This window comes from Colobus angolensis, unplaced genomic scaffold (assembly GCF_000951035.1).
Source record: "Colobus angolensis palliatus isolate OR3802 unplaced genomic scaffold, Cang.pa_1.0 Scaffold13, whole genome shotgun sequence".
Taxonomy (NCBI): domain Eukaryota; kingdom Metazoa; phylum Chordata; class Mammalia; order Primates; family Cercopithecidae; genus Colobus; species Colobus angolensis.
Genome location: NW_012114252.1, coordinates 4,423,600 through 4,448,575, shown reverse-complemented (window position 1 = coordinate 4,448,575; position 24,976 = coordinate 4,423,600). Strand labels below are relative to the sequence as shown.

At 36.1% G+C, this 24,976-nt stretch overlaps 1 protein-coding gene across 1 annotated transcript in view; it reads right to left on the bottom strand.

The window, feature by feature from the left end:
• GPC6 (glypican 6) overlaps positions 1–24,976 on the bottom strand; it is a 1,213,294-nt gene that overhangs the window by 430,123 nt on the left and 758,195 nt on the right. The window lies entirely within an intron of this gene.

The window sequence follows — 24,976 nt, the reverse complement described above, 5'->3', positions numbered from 1 at the left end:
AACAGTAAAAGAAGGGGGCACAGTGTCTAAGCTCCAAAGCACTGTGATCGTGTAGAAATAGCTTTGAAAGGGACACTTTTACTCCACTGCATTTTGCCCTGACACACATAGAAAAGTGACACTTAAGTCATCTAAATGATCAAAACAAGAATTTGAATATTAGGAAATATCTGTAGAAATAATATTTTCATAGTCACAGTCAAGTTTAAAATTATTTCACATTTTCTAGAATCTGATCCTTTCATAGAATCTTTACTGGATGTGTTAAATAACATTTATTTGACTAGTTGACATCATTATAATTGCAGTTAAAAATTTTAGTCAAAACTTTAATAACTGGTTCTTATTAAGTGCACAAGAGGCTTACTGTAAAATTTAAAATTATCTGGCAAACAATACATGCTTAATAAATATTCCTTGAAGAAAGGAATGAAAGCATAGATGTATAATTGAACACAATGAAAGTTTTCACCTTATCCAACAATGTTCTGGTCCAATGAGTTGTTTAGGATAACACAAAAATAGAAACATTCTTATGTCCAAAGAAATTTGTTAGTAGATATTGAGTCTTTATTATGCATTAGGCACTGCTTTTGATCCTTATCATATTTTCATGAGAGAGGGTATTAGCCGATTTCACAAATGAAAAAAATTGAGGGTTAAGTTTGATTTAAAATCACTTAAAGTAAAAATGTCATCATGCATTCTAGACACAATGATACCCAATTTCTCCAATATGGAACTCGATAAATTATGAAATGGACACATGTAAAATATAATGCAATCATTAAGTAATGCTTTGTAAGACAAAAATATCAGTACTGTATTTTCAGAATTTTCTTATGTTACTTGCAAAACATAAGAATAATTTGCAAAAAGAATAGTTGACTTGCAAAACAGCATGTAAAATATTAACTCCTAAAATACGCACAACTGTAAATGCACGTAAAATACTAAAATAACACATAACAAAATATTAACATTAGTTAGTGGTTTTCTCCTGGGTAACAGAATGGTGAATAGTAATCATTTTATTCTTTATACTCTTCTTTGTATTTTTCCACAATTCATTGGTTCCAGTATTATAATAAGAGGGAAAATATTCAAAGTGTAATAGTTGTTTAAACAAGTAGATAATGGATATTTATAATATACAGTCTTTACTTTTCTTCTCTTGGCCCTATTCTGAAATACATCTGAATTCCTGTTATTCCAAAGTTACCCACATATCTTTATTTTATTTCCTCTTTTTCTTTATTTCTTATCTTCTGCATAACAACCCTAAGGGTTGCACTGACCCTGCTTCATCTTTGTTTAGATTAAACTTTCCAATGAAATTATCACACAAGCTTTAATTTTTGTTAATATCCTTCATTGGCCTTGAAATGTATTTGAGGAATTATCTGTAAGATCACAGAGCTTAATGTCTAAGAGAGTGTCTCAAATTTAGTAGATGCCATTAAATGATAAATAAAAAAATGAATATGTAAACAGAGTGAGTAACTATGAAAGTCAGAGAGGTTGTTATGTGCCTTAAATTCTGACAAAACTCTAGGTGTAAGTAAATAAAAGATAGAAAGAATATTCTCCTTCAAACTATGTCACAAAACATTAAGATTTTTGTTTTTTAAAGTGAAACTGGGTTGAGTAATGGGTCAATTCATGTTTTTACCGTATGAGGATCTGTGTCTGTCTGGTAACAGAAGTATTATTATTATTTATAAAACTAAAAAACATTCAGTCACTTGCATAAAAGGGGAAAATATCACAACTGGGGAAAAAGAAACAACAGTAACTGAGACATAGAGAATGGGTAGTCCTCATTTTCTAACCCCATTCTTTCTTGGTAATAGAAGCCCTGATTTTTAGTTTGGCCCTGGGCTACTCAGAATAGAGACACATTTCTCGTAGCCTGGCATGGCTGTCTGCATTCCAGATTCTATATAAGCAGAAAGTGAGTATGCAATTTCTGAGAAGTGCATTTAAAAGTAAGGGCAACCTCCTTTTTTTATTTTTATTTTTATTTTTGAGATCAAATCTTGCTTCGCCACTCAGGATGGAGTGCAGTGGAGCAATTATGGCTCACTGCGCCCTGGAATTCCTGGGTTCAGTGGATCCTCCCATCTGATTCTCCTGAGTAGCTGAGACTATAGGTATGTGTTACCACACTTCACTATTTTTTTTAATTTTAATTTTTGTAGAGCAACGTGGTGTCGCTTTGTGGCCCAGGCTGGACAACCTCCTTTTGGTGTCTTTTTTTACTTCTGGCTGGAAAGATGTGATGGACAAGCTCACTCAAACACCTGGCCCATAGGTAGTCACATTACAGGATGGCAGAGCAGTAAGACAGAGCCTGGGTTACACTGATTACAGAGCTACCATATCAGCTCCGTACTGCTCACTGCAGGGCTTGGTTTACATACAAAAAATACATTTTGTTTTGATTCACTTATTGTTAGTTCAGTTATTCAAATGAAGAAACCCTTTTTAAAACTATATATAATTATTCAAATGAATTCAGAGCCAGTTATCTAAGATAGCGTCTTCCCATTAAAAATATTTATATGTTCAAATAATATACAAAGATGAAAATCTTAGATTTTTTGCTTTAGTTTGTACAGATGATTCCTAAGTACGTCTTTTAGTTTGCACATGTTTAGAAATACTTTTTCTCCTATGTTACTACATTCACCTAGCTTCAGTGAAATTCTCTTTGAGGATCCTTTAACAAAAATAAAAGCTACATGTTTAATTTCTCTGCTCAGAGTCTTCACTTACATAGACCATACTTTTGGCACCTATATCTTTATGTGTCATCTAAGGAAAGTCCTATGATATAGTTGAATTTGACTATTTCTTCACCACAAAAAGAAGCTTCTGTAAAATTTATTTAATAATTACATCATGCCAAGTGAATGAATTTTCTAGCCTTTGTGATACTATTTTACTTTGCCACCTTCATTTCATTTCAGTTTTGAGCCATTCATTCTGCATTACTATTTTATTACAAGGATAAAAACTGAGTGACAATAAACTAAAACAGCTTTTTCACTATTTATGTAAAGCCTACTTCATGCATCAAACATTGCCCAGAATAATGTCAAAACACGTAGAGAAAGAAAAATAGCACCCACCTCCTCATTAATTATGGAACTTTCAGAGCTCTATGATGATGTGCGTTTGGGATTGTTCTGGGAGCTACGGAATCAAAACAGGACAGCTAAGATCAAGCAGAATTCTGGGAGCCACAGGAGGCCAGCATAATTTTGAGCTGCAGGAGGCTCCAGTGTTTGAAAAAATGGACAGTGTCTTCTGACAACTCTTTAGCAAAAATAAATACATAAATAAATACATACATTCAACTCTCAAAATTCCAAAAGAATGATGCAAATTACCATTTTTTTTTCTTTTCAATTTTTTTCTTTAATTGTTCTCTTATGAAAAAACAGGTATGTGATTTCAGGAAAAATTGTATTTAGTGTTAGTTCCTCAAACTTGTTCTAGTTCATATGAAGCAAGAATCAGCTACTCTCTGGATTTCTAATCAGTCCAGAACTCTTTGGAAATATCTTCCTTGTTAGTGATGTTTGTTTTTTTTTAACAAAAAGGTAAAAACCTTACAGTATCCACAAACATCCAGAGGTGTTCAACACTGGAAGTTTGGAGCTTTGAATAGTTCTCTGTCTGTCTGCCTATCTCTCCTTTTTCTTGTTTTAACAATTGTATATCGCTTTGTAATTTTAAGTGCCTATGAATGCCTTTGCTACTAATTAAACTACAAACTTACAATAGGAGTGGGGTTATGTCTGCAGTCTCAGCTACTCAAGAAGATGATGTGGGAGGATCACTTGAGCCCAGGAGTTGGAGGCTGCAGTAAGCTGTGATAGCACCATTGCACTCCAGCTTGATCAACACAGTAACACCCCATCTCTAAAAAATAATTTAAAAAAATACTACGAATTTAATAAACTCAGTGTTATGTTCTAAAAGCATGATTTCTCCAACATACCAGAAAGCTGATCACTCAGTCATCAACCCTCAGCATCAACTACATTACATATACGATCCAGTTTGGTGATCAGGAGAAAAACATCCATATTTACGGTAATAAATATTGTCCAAAGTTGATTTTTCCTCTTTGCACTGGGAATTTGCATTTACTATGATTAACGTGTACATTCTCAAGGTTCAGTTTTTGCACAAGTTTTTCTTTTGTGTGAAAGTCCTTTCTGCTCTTCTCTTAATTTTCTGAACATCAGCTAATGCATAATCATTGCTTATAAATATATATTTATTCCCTCATAAACTCTGGTCAAAGTTTGCAAAAGGCCCCAGATTTTATTTCCTTTTCGATGACAAAAACCCCAGCCTCAACCCAGACTAGAATGTACATTTGCCAAATCCAGCCCATCAAAAGAGCACCTAGAACTGACATAGATCTCTTTAGACTTTAGTAGGAATTAGATTTCCCAAATATAGGTATAAACATTCTGAATGGCCCATCTTATAATCTTTTGAGTATAGCCGTGGGAAGTAGAGCTGCAGTCTGACCCTAGAAACAGAAAGGACTGTCTTTGTACAAACCCAACTCAACACCATTTGGCAGGGGAGGTGATGCTGACGGAAAAGCTAGTGTTACAGATTCTGATGAACAGTTCATTTTATGACCCACCAGCTGGGAAAATCTGTTCCATCTTATTTAAGCCATTGTTATTTTTGGGTTTCCTGTCAGCAGTAGATTTTACCTAATCCTTAGTAAGTTGGTGGATATGGAAGAGAAGTAGCTAGAAGAGAGAAAAAAAAATTCGAACAAGTTTGATTCTTGACAGAGAGATACCTAAGTAGTGTAAGGATAGATGTGGGAATTAAATAATTTAGGGTTGGTATCTTTAAAACTGCCCTTTTCAATTAAAGTATACAAACCACTTCAACTGGTAATCTTCCGTGACCTTTCCCCCAGTCTCTTCCAAACAGCAAATGGGCAAGTTTTCCTCATCTCTCTGCTTCCAGAGAATCCTGTCCAGACATCTGGGACTAATCACATTGTATTAGGATTGCTTACGTCTTTTTGTCTTCTCTTTTCTGATGATCCATTTGAATGTAGAGACTGCATTTTTTGAATCACGTTGGCTAACAATAAATATTTGTTTTATCATCCACAAAGTGTGTATTTCATATTTTCTCCGTGGGAAAGTCTTGTTCTGTTTCGATATTAGGAAGACCATAGGCCCCATCAGCACAGAATGAAAGTTAAAAATGATCACAAATGATTCTGCTCTTATTCAACACCATAGAAAATTTCTTGTTCAGTGGTATTTACCCAAAGTGAGCATTCCACAGAATTTTATTCTGGGAATTCTGCAAACTAAGAAGACGTTCTACAGTGCAATTATGATTTCAGGAAGAAATAGAAGAAAAAAGACATCATTTATTAGATATTTCTTGATGAAATAAGAAATTGGGTCACATGGATGAATAAAATAAAGAGAAATAAAACATTATTGAAGATAGTGACTAGAATTTTAGGGACTCCACTACCAGTAAATGGTAGCTAAATCTCTAATGGAAATAGCTACCAAAGGAGATGACTGACAACTGAATTTATTAACAAACACATGAGACTGTGAAATAATTTGGAGCATAATGGGAGAATGTGTTATTTTTACATTAGCTTAAGTGCATATTTTATGAGAACTCCACAGAGATAGAGGAAAGAAGAAAGCTTAGGCTGGTGAATGAGCATTTGAAAGCAAAGTTAAACCAGGATATAGTAATGAGCAGCCAGATTTTCCTCATGTTTCAGCACCAGAAAATTATGCAAACAGCTATAGCGTTTTTCCTAATAAATTCCATTTTCCAAGCCACTGATATGATTTGAATATAAAATTGAAAATTATATTTTCTCAAGTTTGTTATTTCATGCAAGTTTTTATTTATCATAAATTAATAAAGCAGGCTCCCTTGCATGCCCCCAAAGGGCAAACATTTGATTAACTCTTTCACCAAATAACATAATTAAAACTTTCCATAGATTTAAAACTATGAAGTACTTTGTATTTGCATAAGACATTACTTATGTACTTGAAATTTCTTAAGTTCTTGCAAAAAAAACTTTTACAATGGGCTCATCATAAAGAAATAGCAATTAACACATGCTCAGAAATAGCTACATGTTCTCTAATAGAGCAGAAGTTTTGCTCTGAAATCAGTGATCAAAGATAATAAGGAGTCCAAACTTAGGAGATAAGAGTCTTTTCAAAAGCATCTAAAAATTCAGATATCGCTTAGTTTTCTCCTTTTGAAGAATCAGATAATTAAATATTCTGAATGTGAATCAAGCCAGAGGACAAAATATTTGAGGTAACAGAAAAATAGTTTTTTAAGGTCTTCAGTTGGCATACACTGCTGTCGGTCACATTCTCTAAAAATAGAGCCCTGAGATGGGGATTCTTGTGCAAGTGATTTATATTGAGGTTGTGCTCTTAGGAGAAATCTGCAAGTAAGTGAGAGGAAGAAGAAAAAGGAAAGGGATGGGGCCAGCACAGATAGGGTTTCAGCCTTATCCTATAAGGAGGAGCTCCAGAGCACCACACAGTAAATCCTGCCTCTGGGCAAAGGGGCCAGATATTTGTACCCCCATATCCAAACACACAAAAGACACAGGAGATCTGAAACCCCTGATCAGTCCATTCTTGGCAGCAGAATGCCCCTACCTCCTGGAAAGAGGGGAAGGAAAAGAGGTGTAACTTCTTATGCCAGATAGCTCCTGTGGCCCAAGGTAATCTTTCAAAGAAAGGTGTGGCTGGGAATTGAAAGCACCTGCTTATAAAGGCGATCTGGCTGGAGTGCCAATGCCATCCCTTACACATTCAATACTAAGCCCTGCCCTATTTCCAATACAGAGAATACTGCTTTGCTGGATTCTTTCTGTGCTCCTTTTAGGAAGTCATAAGTTGTTACCAATTTATTACCATTTTTGCCCACTATCTAGGAACACTTCAAAGACAGAAATAAAAATACAAAGCATCCTTTTATGGCTCAGCAAAACAAAGAAAACTAATCAATACCTTGTTCAAATCTAAAAGTTTAGTATACGGGTGGTTTTCATTGATTCATTTTTCCATGTGCACTGAGCCATGTGGAAATCTTGTTTGCATTGATTTTTTTTTTAAATTCATCACGTGACAACACATTAAAAAGGGGAGAAAAGCCTCAGTTGGTACAGGCACAAGCTGACTGTATGGTGGATTTTATGGAAGTGTTGAAGTAAATGTTCTCAGATTTCCATTTGATGTGGGAGGGAATTGTAAGATCTCTCTTGGTCCAAATCCATTTAGCATAGTGGAAAAAGAGCTTGCCTGAGAGCGAGAATGAAAGTTCTTCAAGCTCTGATATAAGTAGCTGAATATGTCACATCCTTCTTAGTACTTGTTCTTTTTAATTTGTAAATTGAGAAGACTGGAGTTTATAGTTTATAAGAGTGCTTGTATTTTTAAATCATATCTTTCTAAAAGGTCTGGTCTACAAAACTTGGCTGATTTATGGTGAATAGGCTATAATTTTGGCCTCTGATTTCTAATTCTCTATACATGGACTTTTAAAACTATCTGTAGCTATCCTATACGAGGACAGCTATTACAAATTTTCCAGTTTTCCAAGGACCAATATTTGGCCCTACTGCTATATGCCAGATGATATTGAGCAGGTTTAATAATACTCAAAGTACCTTGTTTAATGAGGTGAGTTTACTGACTCCACATTTGAATGCTATGTCAATATCAAGTGGCTGTAAAGCTTCTAAATGCTTACTTTCAATTTCTGTATTTATATGTAGACATATTAAAGTAATAAATTCAGTCATACCCCATGCTCAATAGCTACATGTGGCTGGTGAGTACCATATTGAAGAGTATAGATACAGAATCTATACTCAGAAAGTTCTATTGGATAGGGCTGCCCTAGAATTGTCATTCATTAATCTGCAATTTCAATGCTGGTATGTTTTGGGTACTTCCTGTAACATTCTGTATCTTTTGTAGTATTCTAGATTTATCTCCCGGTTCACAAAGGAAGTCTGTCCATCTTCTCATCAATATGGTGTCAGTATTAAACACAATTATTCATAGGGCACTGTATTGACTATAACCATTCAAAATAAAGAAATGAAATACTAGTTCATGTATTCAAAGTACTTATGATCTGGTGAGGGAGTCAGTAATATGTAGAAATTAAACACACAAAGTGATTTTAGCTGCATTTTAAATAAATAAGAAGTCTTACCTTTGTAGGAGAGATTATGAATTATTTGAGGTTATAGGAAAAACCTCAGTTGAGAGAAGGGAGTGAACCTTGTAGACTAGAATCATGAAAAAAACCTCACATTGAAGGATGAGACCGAAGCTGCTACTGGAGAAAGAGTAGAAATTGACTAAGAAGAAGAGAAGAAACACAATATGTATGTATACATGTGCATATGTGTGTGTGTATGTGTGTAATATATATATGTAGATGCATATATTCATACATTTGTATATCTTCCTATGCATATCCCTGTCTCAGTATTGATTATATTTGGAGACTGTGTTTCAAAATTCTGTACTGAGAACTACTAAAATGGAAAATAAATCCACTTAATATGTCCTCTCCTTACTTAAAATGGGTAAGTTCTGGTGTTCTTCCTGAATATATAAAATCTCGGCTATTCATTTTTCAGTGGCATAAAGCAAAACAAATTTATTACCTCTCTCATCTGGAGATTAGAAGTCCAACATAGATCTCAATGGGCTAAAACCAAGGTATCAGCAGAGCTGCCTTCCTCTCTGGAGGCTTTAGTGGAGAATCCACTTCATTGTTTTTTCAGCTTCTAGAAGTTGCCTGCATTCCTTGGCTGATGCCCACTTCCTCTATCTTCAAAACCAAATAAAGTTGGTGAAGTTTTTCTCACATAACACCATCTGACCTTCTTGTCTACCATCTTCTTCCATTTTTAAGGACTCCTGTGATTACATCGAGTTCACTTGGATAATCCAGAATAGTCTCTCTGTGTTAAGGTCATCTGAAAGCAACTCTATGGCTATTTCTCTTCAGCATAAGATATTTTAGACAGTAATCAAAGCTCTCCATTCTTTACTTTCCTTCTATTTTACTAATTATGCATGGAGAAAGCAAATAGTAAATTGTGTATATTTTGTAATGCTTTTTTTTCACAGCTATGGACTTTCGTTTTAGTACGTATCCTATTGCAATTTCAGGGAATTGTCTACAAATCAAAGAAGTCACAGCAGTCCTTAGGAAGGACAAGGGTATGTACCAACGCTGAGAAAGTCAGGCTGAAGCAGAAGGCAGGAAGGATGTGCATATGTCTAGCTATGAATTTCCCTTCCATTCTGAACCACAAATCATTCACTTCAAGAGACTGTTACATTAAACATGCTAATATCATGTATTGGCTGTCTCCAACAAGTTCTGTCATGAATCAAAAGGAAAAAAGCAGCACATATAATGAAATAACCACAAAGAAAGATACACACAGACACACACATGCACACACACATCCCTTGCCATCTTGGCAAATCACAGAAAACCAATTTGGCTTGAAATGACAGCACACACTTCTGAAAATTTAAATAATAAAGCATAAATACAATGATAATTGGAAATTCATTAGCTGATTCTGTCATCTGGCAATGGAACCCATTTAATTGTCTCTCTGTTTCTTTCTCTGACAGGAAACCAAATGCAGCAATGAACTTGACCCCTTGGATTATTTACTGTCATGTTTTTAAAATAATGGAATGGAAAGGTGGTCTAGTCTTGAGTTAGCAGTCAGCAAGTTTTGGGCACAGCTTCGCTTTTAAGGAAAGGCTAAAAACTGAATAATGAAAACAATTTGAACTCTGAGCACAAAAAGCATGCACTTAGCTCTGCTGAAATCTATGGGTGTCAGTTTTCGAAAGTGGAAATTTAAATCCCACCAACTGTAGGCTAGGAGCTGTCACTTATTATAATTTAACAGAATGCTCTATATTTGTTACAAGAAAAAGGAAGAAATGCTATTAGAGATAATTAAAATGTGAAGTACCACTTGTTTATATTCTTATGCTGTTTCTGATTTGGGGAATAAACGTCCCAATCAAGACCAAGCATAGAAATATGGATATGTTAATTCTAAGTAATTAGGAGCATACAGGCTGACAAATAACCTCTTGGGGCAAGTAAAAGCCTGCAGGTGGCTGTCCTTCTCCTGTCAGAAGTGCCACAAGCTGCCTAAGAGTACTTGAGCCAATGAGAATCAGCTGCTCCTACCAGAACTGAGATGGCCCACCAAGGGAGGGGGTTGCCCTGAGCTTCTAGTCACAGCAAGAAATTTGAGAGATTGCTTCTTAAATTGCAGTCACTTGTCTGCTGCGTTGTCCCAGACAAGTGACTGCAGTTTAAGAAGCAATCTCTCAAATTTCTTCAGACTGCAGCTGTAACATCCCTTTACACATTTCTTGTAAAATTTGGCCGCAATTACATTTTTTTAGGCACTCGTATTAATTCTTTGGTCATTGGTCCTTGGTTTTTAGGCAAAAATGTATATTTTTCCCTTATGTTCTTATCTAGCAATGTTTGATTTCTTTTTTGAAAACCCCCTCTATTAAATTAAAAATGATTAACAGGGTTTAAAGATAAATAACAACAACAAACTAATAAAAGTCTACCTTAAGACACAGAAGGGCTATAATTAGTATGTTTAGTATTACGCATATGAACAGCATTAAAATGCATATCAGATTTGATAGTTTCATCACAAATGAATGAACACTCTAATATACTAGGGCAACAAAGTTCCAAAAGCATCAGAGGAGACAGGGAAAGAATCTATTTCTGAGTTGGATGCATGTGAACTGTCAGGGCAGAAAAAAGGCAGCTAAATTGGCTCAATGGAGGAGTGCTGGAATCCTAGGAGGACCACCTGAAAATTACATTTAATATGCTAACACTATTACAAGAATATTTCTATTCTTCCCATAAAGGTCTTGCTAACAGTAATTAAATTTTAAGACAGTCAGATCTGGAAAGGAATAAAAATACAGTGGAAATACGATTATGATGGCTACGGGAGGCCTTCCCTTTCAAATACCAATTTAAAAAATTGCGTTTTGGCTACCCAGGGACACTAAGGCTGGCCGTATTTATATTAAATTACACCTAATCACGCCTACGTTTTTAAAACTCTAATACATTTAACACCAAAATGCCCTGGACTTGAGAAATATGTAAATGGCATTCTAAATGTATGGGTTTCTCTGCATCAGCAGTCACATGCAGAGTAAAGGGGAAAAATGAAACATATAAACCAGGATCAGGACAGCAGGTCTTGGGGAACAAAAACTGCATCGGGTCAACAGAACTAAGATTGTGAAGCTGCTGCAGTTTTCAATAAAGAACTCATTTATTTAAAAAATATGTCTAAAAATTGGACCTGTTTTAAAAAAATTTTCATTTCTCTTGACAATCAGCAAGTCTGATTTGCATAACAGCATCTGTTTTGTAGTCATCTGTTCACTTGAATCGTAACCCATGTCATCGTTCGTGAATAACTTGAAGAAAGTATGGAAGCGCTTCCAGCACTCACTCACCATGCTCCACCCCTGAAGTTCACTTCAATTATTATGATCTCTAATGCATAAAATTCAAGAAATCCCCAAAGTAAAATTCTGAAAGATTAAGCAATAAAACCCTAACATAATACTCCTTTGGCAAGAGTTTAATATAATTTCTTTTTAAAAAATATAGATGTAAAAAGTTTTTGTATCAGTTACCTTTTAAAATTTGGAGGCAGTCTGTTAGAAAGAAGTGATCCTTATAGTTTTGCATGCATCAGAGACAACTGGTGGACTTGTTAAAGTAATGATAATTGGGCCCTATTCCAATTCAGCATGTCCAGGAGAGTTTTCATTTCTACCAATTCCTAGGCAATGCTGACGCTGCTGGTCCAGGGACCACACTTTGGGAATCACTAGCATTGTAGGTAAGAGCATGAGCTTCCAAGTTAGAGAGCTGGACGTGCCTGACTCTGCCTCCTGCCTTTCCGACCTTGGATAAGATATTTCCCCTAAGCCTTAGTTTCTTCTTCTATAAAGTGAGGATAAAAGCAACCTTTACATTACAGGATTTTGCATAAAATAAAGGAGAAAAATGCATGTGAATTCCTTAGAATATAGTAAATGTCTAATCATAGCTTAGATTCCAAATAGGATGTGGCAAAATAATAATAATAATAATAATAATAATAATAAGGAAATGGAGTAAAAGGAAACATTTCCATGCATCCTATTCAGACATAGTTTTCCTTTAAGAAAGTTATATACTACTGAGTAATACTATACTTCTATTCAAGAACAAAAATCAAATATCCTATTAGTTGCAGGAGGTGGATTATCTTTTCTATTAAAAATAAAATAGCCCAAGTTCCATACTGAGGATAAAACTTTATACAGTGCCACCTAGATATTTTGTGTTTTGCTTAAAACTTAATTATTGAGATTTGTTACACAGATCATCATTGACATTAATATGTGTAATGATAGATAATAAGTGAATACATTCTGGAAGTATACATAACATTATAGTAGTGTGCAAGATATTATGAAAAGAAAAAATCCTTAAAAGTCATCATTTCTGCATTTCTGGATAACAGTTATATTATTTTGACCTTTTCTCTGTATTCCAGGTTTTTTGCAGCAGGTAATAAGTGGGTATTATTTTTTAATCACAGAAAGACCTTAGAATACATGTTAATGAAACTAACAATGCCTAGGGACCAAAAATTCTCAAGGCATCATGCTGCTGTGTAACGCTTGTATATTATCAGGAATTCAGAGAAACTGTGTGCTGGGGTAGGGAGACCTGCCAAAAGAAGGCACTGGGGAAAGTTTCACTTCTCTTGGGTAACCATGAGCCTGCCAAGGACCTTGGAGCTAAAGTAGAAAATGATGTTTAAGCAATTAGAAGAAAAGCTCCTCTGAAAGCTAGAATACTCCAGAGCCAAGTAACAAACCTGACCTAGATGCCTAAAAAGTTTCAGGGAGAGCTGAGTTGAAAGAAAGGTACTACTCTGTCTGAAACTACTTCCGTGAGGAGGGGCAGACAGGGCAGGAGAGTCATTTCAAATCTAGTTCTTTGTCTTTTTTAGATCATGTATCCCTTTGAGAACCTCATAAAAACTATAGGACCTTCTCAGTAAAACATGCATCTGTACTTTTGGATGGGAGCATCAATCATCTCTCTAAAAGTTGATCTTTTATGTCCTCAGTTAAGAAACTTTGGTATAAAATAACTGAAATGGGGTAAATATTAGTGAGAAAGGCACTCAAATCTTTAGAGATATTACCATTTCCATCAAACTTTTTAATAAACACGTTATTTTAAACATTTCATTCTACAGTGACTATGCTTTGTTGTCTCACCACAAAACAAAAACCCTTCTCTATTTTTTTTTTTTTTATAGAAATCAGAGTTAGGTGAGAGATCATGCCTTTTTTTTTTGGCTTAATTAACTGTATCAAGGGGCATCTGATTATTAAGACTAGGAAGTTGTAACCCTGTTGTCACTTGGAAGTAGTTTACTTAAATTGCAGACCAAATATGATAATGGAAATGCGCTCATGTGTGGCCTAAGGACGTTCTGGTCAATGACGGGCTGCATATACTATGGCGGTCCCATAAGATTTCAACACCATATTTTTACTGTACCTTTGAAGTTTAGGCATGCTTAGATACAGAAATACCACTGTGTTACAAATGCCTACACTATTCAGTACAGTCACATGCTGTACAGGTTTGTAGCCAAAGAGCAATAAGTTATACCACGTAGCCTAGGTGTGTAGTAGGCTATACCATCTAGGTTTGAGTAAATGTAAACACACTCTACGATGTTTACACAAGGACAAAATCACCTAATGACACATTCTCAGAAGGTATTCCTGTCATTAAGCAATGTATACCTGTAGTGCAGTAGAATCTTGACATTGTGGACTTCCACTTAGAAGACTTGACTGAGAGAGGGAGAGAGAGTCAGAGAGAGAGAGAGAGAGAGAGAGAGAGAGAGAGAGACAGAGAGACAGAGAGACAGAGAGAGACAGAGAGACAGAGAGAGAGAGATACAGAGACCATGTTTCACAATCTACAGAAATTTTGCATTTTGCTGAGATACAAATGCAAGGCTTTTTGGAAGACTCCTTTAGCTAGTGAATGATTCCAGCCAAGCACCTGGAATTTGCATCTCATTGGGGTCAAGGGGCCTATTATCCTTTCTTGGCTCATCACAAGATTTCGAATACCTTTCTCTAATTTAGAAGGAAAATCATGCAGTAGGACACAACTTCCTAAAATCTATTTTTATTTTTCAAACATGGGCCTTCAGTAGCTTCAAAAAGTAGAAGAGAGAACTCACAGTAACTGTCTACTCTGGATTCATGTTCTTAGAGACATTACCTCATGAAGGTTTGCACATTCCAACACACAGCAATGGAAAAGTCTACATGGTGGGAGTGGGGGGAACCTGAAAGCACGTTAGGATACAAAACAGCTCCAGAAATGATTGATTTCCCCTTATTCATTTCTTACTAATGAGTATTCTATTTATAAAGATCTCTAGGGACATACACAGCATCCCCAAAGAAACTAAATAATGCCAAATGAAAAATCTATATATGCAAGGGCTATCAATCCCTGTTCTTTTTCTTATGATTGCTCGATGGCAGTCACTGAAGACTTTAATCTACCAGGCTTTGCCCTGAGCCAATAAACCAGTCTTAGTGAGCAGCTCAGTCATTTGATAGCGGGTGGCAAATAAATCTTGCCAATCCAAAATGAAGTGTGCTTGGGGAGGGTTTACCATTTTGCTGCCAGGCTTCATTTGCTTAATCTATGGGATTGGACCAAGCCTTTGTGTGGCTTCATTTGTAGGCCAGGACCAGGGTTCTACAGTCCAGGCTGGACTCCAGACATCCTGTCTGATTTTGTCAGCCTTCTCTGCCTAAGGGATGGATCTGTCCTGCACATCAGGGTCATGCAACCAGGCTGAGCTTCCCAATTCCCATGCTACCACTAGCCTGAGGTTGGATACTCCTGCTGTCCAGCATAAGCCTAGCTTTGTCAAGTCATCTTCGCTGTCAAAATTGAAGATAAGAAATTTGGGGCATGGTCATTAGAGCTGGTGATCATTCTTTGAGGTTGCGGGGAAGGAGCAGTACCAAAGTTCAGTGGTTTCTTCTGGCTCTGGCCTTTCCTGTTTCTAGCTTCTCTCTTCTGCAAGCCTGTCACTAAGGGTAAGCTTCACGAGGAAAAGACAAAAGCCACACTGGCTACATGTGTTTTATCCTTCTGAGTTGCAGTAATTATCCATCTTAAGTTACACTTTCCTTAAAGGAAAAGACAGTCTGTAGCATCACATTGATCTATAGTCAACAGATGTATTTTCAATGGATTTTTATCACTAATGTGGGAGAGCTTCCTTTTGTTCCAAGTGCAAAATAAAAACCATGATCAATTAATTTTTTGATGGCATTCAGCAATATGTATTGAGTGTAACAAGATGACTGGCAATCCCTATATTTCAAACAAGTTGTATTTCAAAATTTTATTTGTAACTTATTTGTCTGAGCTTAGACTATGGTTTTTCAGGGAAAATAAAATATTTTAGATCGGTAAAAGAAACTTCCAAAGTTCACCACACATAGTTCTTTCCTTCACATTTCTATTATATAGCAAATATAAGTATTCTCTAGTTATTTTACCAATAAATTAAATATTCAATAATGAATTAATTTTAGAAGATTTCTGTAATATGTTCAGCCATGTCTGAGTCATGTAAAGTAAAAGAGTGAGTGCCTTGGCTTTAAGGAAATGAAATAATTTGTTTTGAACAAAACCAGGCAGAAATACGTGATTTATTAAAGTTGAATGTCCTCATGAAACTGATCCTCAGTGTGGTATAATTTATTACTGAAATAGCAAAAATGTTTTAAAAGAAGTTGTCTTATGAGAAATCTAATTTGCTTTTGAGTGGCATTTTTTTTTTAAATTACATGACTTATTCTGGATAACATTAAGAGATAACTATCAAAATGCAAGTCCTTGTAGGAAAGATAATTTTGTCACGTTGTATCTTGTCTTTTTAAAAGCATGTTGAATATATAATGAGGGCATTAACCCTGCTATAAAAACTTGAGCTTCTGCACATCTTTCCTTTGAGGCTAAACTCTGTAACCTGAACATTACAAATATTAGGCCTGTTTCTCTGGGGCATTGGTGTTGATGTGAGTTTCATCCTAATACCGGGTTGTCAGGGCACTGAGCAAGGCAGAAAACTACTTTTAAGGAGCTTTTGCAATTAGCACCTAATTAATGGGGTGATAAACATGAGTGACCGGAGGTTCCGTGGTCTAACACAGTGTCATATCATTGGGTGTCTCCTTACTCATTTAACCTTAGATTTCCAGCAGCAGCAACAGTGGGCATGGAAGGGTCTTCTGGCCCAGCTGAGACTGTTCTGCTAGGACAGAGGTGTAAGTCTGGGGAAAAACATAAACAGTAAGAAGCATAATTACATCTTAGATGCAGTTGCCCACCTCAGGAAGAACAGAAAAAGCACTTCTTTCAGTGAGCAACTCTCAATTACCACTCCCTATCTACAGCCTTCTTTTAAACTTTCCTCATGGGATAAAAATGCTACTTCTCAATTTTTGTTAGTCAAGTTTTGTTTGTCTTTTCATACTCATTCCTTAAGTAGAGCTGATTTAGGGCACCCCAAATTTTCTTCATGACAGGTTAATCACGAGTATATAGGCTACAAAATAGCCCTGCTGCAAGGATCACCAGTTTATCGTCATTCGTAGAGATTTAGTTTAGGTACACACTCTATGGAAAAATTCAAAAGAGTAAATATTAAGAGGGCTCTTAAGATTTTTATTTTTTTAATTGTGCTGCAACATGTGGTTCAATCACTCTACAGAACTTCAGATGAGATTGGACACATTCAGCATGGTATGGCCACAGACCATACAGAATTTCAGCAAGTCCCTTAAACTCAGCTGGAGAATGAACACAATTACACCTAGTGATGTGTGGTACACATACACAGTGGAATACTATTCAGCCGTAAGAAATGAAATCCTGTCATTTGCAGTAACATGGATGGAACTTGAGGCCATTATGTTAAGTGAAATAAACCAGGCACAGGAAGCCAAATACCACATGCTCTCATTCACACGTGGGAGCTAAAAAGATGGATCTCATAAGGATAGAGAGTAGAATGGTGGCTACCAGAGCCCGGGAAGAATAGACGGGAGGGAAGGATGAAGGAAAATTAAAAAGGATGTAAATGTATTCATGACCATTGAAGTATACACTAAAAATGGGTAAAGATAGTATATTTTATATGTATATTTTACCTCAATCTTGAACAGTGTAAAAAAAGTCTTAGTTTGTTAATGGTATTAGCCAGGAGGCCTTCAACTGCACAATGGAGCACAGAGTAACAGGGAGTTGCAGCGGTAAGGATAGCTTCATGGTTGCTTGGCTTTGCAGTTCAATGATATCACCAAGGAACTGGATGCATTTTCTCTGTCTGCTTAGGCATCCTGGGGTACACTTCATCCTAAGTTTTCTACATGATGCTAAGCACAGTTGGGATCCTAGGTTTCCTTCTCTACTCCCAGGGATAGTGAGGGTCTCTTCTAGTAGTTCTCACTGCGGGACAAAAGGGAACCTTTTTCTAAAGCCCCATCATATCTCTCTGCATTTTTCTATGCTGAACTGAATGGGCTTTGCTGATAGAACCAATACAGTCAGTATCAACCCACAGTTGATATAAACCCCTTTCAAACTACCCAGCTGCCATAAAACTGGGGAGAAGTAGAACATAGTTGGGAAGATGACTACAGTGTGTACCACATTTTTATTATCTCTTCGGTTGGTGCTAGATTATTCTTCATGCTTCTGAGCATCTTCTAAATATTTAGCATCAAGACATCCCAAGGGTTTTTGCCTAGTAAGAAACCATTATCTCCAGAAGATGACTGGATCTTTGTGGAATCTAGAAATACTGAGAGACTGGGGAAAATTAAGTCAAATATTATACCAATGTCAAGCATCAAAAATTTCTCAAGCCTCTTAGTTCCCATGTCATTCCAAATAGTTCTATATTGATCCTTGACAGTACAGCATACATTAAACTCTAATTTGTTATTTCCATAAATATGTATGTAATATGTATTTCCTATTAAATGGGACTAAGAAGAGATGTATGGAAATTTTCATAATCCCTGTGCATTAGAATAGGATCTAATGGAATCACTTTTATGTATTCCACAGCCAGTCTAAGGAAACCTATAAGGGTTTTTAATTTGAAATTTTGTTTAAAAAGGATATGAAAGTGTATGGCTATTTTAATTGGATTAAAAGTGACTTTTCTCTAAGTCTTTGATTTCAGGTGGCTTGTACCAATGTGTAAGAATGTGCTTCTTCAGAATAGGATTTTGCTACAAATAAGAAAGCACTCTCTGAATATTGTCTTATATTAACAGAATGCATTCCATTAAAGAAAAAAACGAGTACAATACAAGTGAACTGATTTGTGAATATTAAAAACTTTTTTAAGCTAATTGTGTTAGCCAATTACTTAGAAACAGAATTAAGTGATTAAAGAAATGCCTTTGGATAAATTTTAAAGACCTTTAATCATTGACACTTTATATTTTTCTTTAAAATTAAATTTTAAATATATTAAGCAATTATTTTCTAAGTATTTTTGGTTTTATTAATGCCCGACACTCTTGAAGGACTACTCTTTCTTCCATATCAATTGGGTACATACTTTCAGTTCTTCTTACAATGAGCATTTTACTAAGTACACCAGAAAGTAAAGCTATGCCTTATATTGAAGTTCTTTTGAAAGATCTGAGTTCGAGGGAATTAAAGGAAAACCCTCAGTTACAAATTTTATTTTAAAATAAGAGCTCCTAATTCTTTGTTTTTACTCATATGTTCATAAGCATTTCTAGAAAGGCCTGAAAAGATGACATTTAATTTTACTGAGTCAATGCCCAGGGGATTACCTATTAGATTATGTTTATAGAAGATCTATTCAGTCAATTTGCCAACAGGTATTAAAGGGTTACAATGTTGTAGTCTTTGAGGTAGTAATAAGTTCTGATATCTATGTTCTGAGAGCTTACAATGCATTCTCATTGGTAAAGAGAATAAGAAAATTTAGAACACATGTCATTCATTATTTTTCGGAAAAATCAATTTAATGCATTAAGTGATTTCTCCAGAATTTTCCTTAAATATTCATCATATCTCACTTGGTTATAATCAGATAGAAGTCTTCCTAGGTCCAAACGATGACAGGCACAGTGCAGAATGAACAGCAGAAAGACGTTTTACAGGTGCATAACTCAGGAAGGTGAGGGGAAGCAGAAACATTAGTTGCACCAGGAATCACAAATACTTATTGAGTTTCTACGTGTGCTTGAGGATGGTAAATAAAAAGAGATACACAGCATTTTCAGTCTTTTTAAGCAAACACGAGCATGTAGGTACGGCAAACAAATCATTTCCAACATGGAAGCATATTTGGTGCTGGGAAACAGTACAGGTTTTAGAGATTGTGCCTGTTCTTTTCTCTCATTATTCAAAATTGAAACTACTACTTTTGCACATCATGGCAAATACTTTAATCATAGTATATGTAGCACTGAATTATAATTATTCACTTGTATTGTCTGTCTTCACCAATGGATTGTAAACTTCTGACTGAAAATGTCACACTTTACTCATCTCAGTCCCCTTAGCACCCAGCAAAGTGACTGTCACACTGCAGTTGCTCAACAAATGCTTGTGTAAATGAAATGGAGAAATAAGTAGCAAAACCACCACATGTGTGAATATTTTTCATCATCATCCTTTTCTGCATTTGGAGACCTTCTCTCACGTTTCCCTTTCTCACACTTCCTTCTGCCTTACCATCCAAATTTTGGTTAGGGAGAGACTGTTTAAATCTGTGACATCACCTTCAGTCTAAACTTTTAAAAAATAATGAAACATGTCAGGTGCAGTGGCTCACACCTATAGTCTCAGCACTTTGAGAGGTCTAGGCAGGAGGACTGCTTTAGCCTAGGAGTTTGAGATGAGCCTGGGTAACACAGCAAGACCCCATCACTGCAAAAAAAATTTACAAAGTTAGCCAGGCATAGTGGCACGTGCCCGTAGTCCCAGCTACTTGGAAGGCTGAGGTGGGAGGATTGTTTGAGTCCAGGAGGTTGAGGCTGCAATGAGCCACGATTATGCCACTATACTCCAGCCTGGGTGACAATGAGACCACATCTCAAATTAAAAAAAAAAAAAAAAGAAGAAGGAAACAAAACTGACAGTAAAGGCTCCTTTGCTTCCAAATAATTTAATATCTGTTCTAGGTTAGGCAACAAAGACTGTCCAAGTTGGTGACTTTGGCTGGGGTAAAGTTGCTTATACTTTTGTTAGCTCTTGTTCCAGGAAACAAACACAGCAAAGTATACACAGAAGATCAAAAGCATAAGTGAGTTACCCATCAGAGGTGTACTCAAAAGCAGAGGGCTGGTAGCCCATATGAGGCAAAAGAAAAGTCTACCCTGTAAAGGAAATATACAGTCACACACATATACCTTGGCTCACTTTTTTATGTTGTTTTAGGCAAGTGCAGGAGATGGGGACCCACTCCAATCTTAGAGGATCTGTTCTATCACTGGCTTGCTGCACAATGGTTACATTCTTATTCCTATTATGTCAAGTTTATTTGAGTTAAGCAGGTTTTGCCTGCAACCAGTGACACTACAAAGGACAGAATCATTTGGCATTAAGGTGGATCATACAAGCAAAGGTGCCCCAGGAGGAGATCCCTCAGCTTGTAATTTAAGTCAGTCTATGACCTAAGTGGAATAATTTTCCTCAGGAGACATGACAGCACAGAGTTGAGGTCAGAAGATCATGGTGCTCTTTCCCTTCATAACGGGCCCGTTGTCATAGCAGGGGAGATTGGGCTGATAGATGTGCTGGGCTGTGGGAACAGGGCTGGCCAGGCCAGATCTGATTTTTCACTGTACTTTTTCAGAATATTTTCCTGCCCAAAATATTGTCACAAAATGTAGTGGCTGCAAACAGTCATCCCGTATTCATTCATAATTCCAGGAGTTGGTGATTTTGGCTGGGCTCAGCTGGTCAGTTTTTCTGCTGCTTTCCTCTGAGGTCACCTATGAGGCTGCTGTCACCTGGTAGCTTGACAAGAGCTCCATATTCTAAGTAGGCTGTCTACACATATCTGGCAGATAACGAACTGGCAGTGAGGACACCTCAGTTCTTCTCTACTGGCCTCTCCAGCAGGCCTGTTCAGTTCACCTCTTGGTGACCCAGTTTTAAGAGGGTGAGAGAGAAAGAAGCCACAAGCTTTCTCAAGTCCTCAGCTCAGAAGTCCCATGGCATCACATCTACCATATCCTGCTGGTCAGAGCAAGGTACAAGGTCAACCCAAACAAAAGAGAGAGAAACAGTTTCCTCCGCTTGACCGAATGAATTGCAAAGTATTCGTGGTTATTTTTAAACTACCAAACTTCCCTTGCGAAAAACAACAACAAAAAACAAACAAATAAAAAAGAAAACCTCATAGTGTTTCCCACTTACTAACTTTATATATTTACAAAAACATAATAATTAAGGAGATAATTATTAAACATGAAATGAAAACTATTTTTTTTAATGACTGCTGTCTCTTTTTATATGGTAGCAATGGTATTAAACCTTTCTTCTCTTGATAAGGGCTTTGAGTGTAAGCTATTTTCCACAGTGTGTGGAATGCTATAACATCTTTTATTCCCACGTAGAAGTCAGTGGAACAGAATAAGAATTACTGGAGCCATAATGGAAATGGAAAACTTTAGGCTATTTTCTATTTCTAGTAGGTGAATAATGCAATATGATTACAACCCCAGTCACTTCAGAAATAGGAGAAACAACAGAATTTTCATTGTATTGCTTTCAGTCACACTTTCGCCCTCTGGATAGTTCTGTAAGGCTGGTCAGAAATAAAATATGCTATTCAGAGAAAACACAGTTACAACATTTTACCATACACACTATCCACTTCTTAAAAACAAAATTACACCTTGATCCCATTATTCTTTTAAAATAGGATTTACTGGGCACAAGTGTTATTGTCTCCCCTCTTTTATCTGTTTCTGATTAGCCCTCCTAGGAGATGATACATCATTAAAGACTTTTGTGCTGGGCTACTTTAAGTGATTCTGAATATTCTGTTGTGTCAGCTCACTGTAATGAAACCCAGTATTTTAACATTATTGCTCATCCAGTTGCCATTGATAATAATGGGCTCCTTTTATCGCCTTTTTTTACACTTAAACTAATGCATGATATCACCATGTGTGGACCTCATTTTCTCAGGGTTAGTTCTATCACATTAGTCAAGGATGCGATGACTCTGAATTGTCTTAGGAGTTACATTTTTAACTATGCAAGGTTATCAGTCTAACATTCACAGCTAAACCTGAAATTCCTTAGGACCCTGTGAGTTCCTTCATCATGGATCATCTTTCTCCATGACCTCTAAAAGTCTTTCTAGTAGATGATCTCATTTTATTTCCAAACAACTAAATATCAGTTACAAACATTGCTTCTTTGGTAATATGTGAGTGGGGGGAGGTGGAAGAAAAGAAAAACCAGGAAGTGTTGCATCTCAATTACAAAGTGAGTCATTAGGAAGGATGAAAAAATCGACAGTGTGCCATCTGAAATGATCAGGTTATCAGGGCTGACATTGATACAAAGTCTCCTGACACTTGAAACAAACCGGAATGGTACCAACGGGCTGAATATGAGCCAGATTTCATTTGTCAGTGGGTTGCTCTTATTTTGACAACATCTTGGTAAAATTGTCACATCTGTTGAAATTCCGTTTGAAAATTAGCTGTAGGAAAGAACACCAAACAATCTTATTTTCACGTATTGTGTACACAAGGATTTTCCTACAATGAGTCATCAGCCATCAGCAACAATGAAATGTCACAACAATTCCAAAGATACCATCTGTCTAACGGAGATGATTCAAAGATGAACATACGCCACTCGGCAGAGCTATTTTTTAAATGACCACTGATTAAAATCAAAGCACTCAGATCTTCTCTGAACTGTTATTAACAGCACTGATATTGGAAAACTACAATTAAAGTGTTATGCATCGATAACATCTGCTAAGACTATAAATGATGTTTATTTAAGCTTCCTCTCTTGAGAACAGCTGACATTTGAAAATGTGGAAGATGTTTGCATCACCTGTGTGTCCTCTCCACCTGGTGTTTACAAAATTTCCCCATCTGAGCCTATACCATTGCACATTTCTATTTTATTGCATAATCACAAATAAGTAAAAGAGTTTCTTTGCAGATTTTGTTCAGTAGCTAAAATATGTGTGATCATTCCAGAAAAAAAAAATGGAAGGTCATCAAGACCATGAAAACCCTTTTGTAAAAGCACTTTTCTCCACGGTTCATGATTTTGCTTACTTAATAATACTCATAGTGATCTTGGAAAATCTAGAGGATTGGGAACAAATCTACAAGAAAAATAGCCAGTTATTCCGTTGTAAAAGTAATACCCAAGCAGAAAGTAAAGGACATTAAAAAATGCTACACAGTTTAGGAGACTGGTAGCTTCACATAAAAAATATGCCATTAAATTTCAGATACAAAAGGTATTATGAATTCTCCATGATGGATTTTGCTTCAAGAAATCTTAATTAATGATGACATAGAGGTAATCAGAAGAACTGTCACACAATATTTGAGAGTTTGGTTACAAGTACCTATTGCCATTGCTGTGAAATATTCCACTCAATCCAACAAAGGTTTATCAGACACCACTGTGAGTGCTTACACACTTTCATCTTTTAGTCATTTTCTGTCCAAAGAGCAAAAAAGTGATCATATTTAATTTATAATATACATCGAAACCACTTTATAGTATTTCTTGGGGTGACAGAAACAGCATCTGTATAATAGACTAACTTGTTATTCTAGGTTTTGCCACCTGGATTCAAATTTCAAAGGACATGTTAATCCATGTCATCAAATAATAGAACTTTAAGAATAACTAACACATATATAGGTATTGTTGCTTACTTATGTGTTTATTCCTTCAAGCACTAATTCATTTCTGCATTCAGCCTGTTGGCAGATATTTCAAGGCTGCTTAGAATGTGGGAGCCCTGGGTAAGGAACTGGGTGTAGTATGAGCAAGACAGAATCCAGGTTAGAGAAAGAAAATATTTTTTTTCTGCTAAATACTGTTAGTGAATTAAATGATCTGAGGTAACTTTCTGTATCCTTTCACAAGACCATTCTTATCAAGAATTAATTTCAACAAAAGAACCTTATCAGATGATTAAGGGTTAAAAAGATGCTATTACTTATTCAAGATGAAATATGGTATACAGGAACTTTGCTGAAGTTGGACTGTCAGCCCTGCTACTATTTTAGGTGAAATAGAATTTACAACCATGTTATGTGGTACTTATAATAATGGACTACATTTTATCAGGCAAGCAATATGGTTCAAATACTCACCAGCCATGTGATCTTAACTTTTCTGAACTTGTTTCTTCAATTGTTAAATGGAGATGATAATATTGACCCGAATGGGCTGTTGTGAGGACTAGGAATGATTTATGTGTGTTGAATGATTTATGTTGGTGAACAGCCTCATGAATAGGAGAGTCTTAATAAAGAGCAACCAACTACAGCTGCTCTTAATATTAGCTCCAAGCTAGGTGAGGCTAGTATGGCTCAAAGATTTTAGTAGAAATGGCTAACTGAACAAACAAACACCTTGGCAATTGCCTAAAACCTCTACTATTTAAATTTATTGTTAAAAAAAAGGAGGG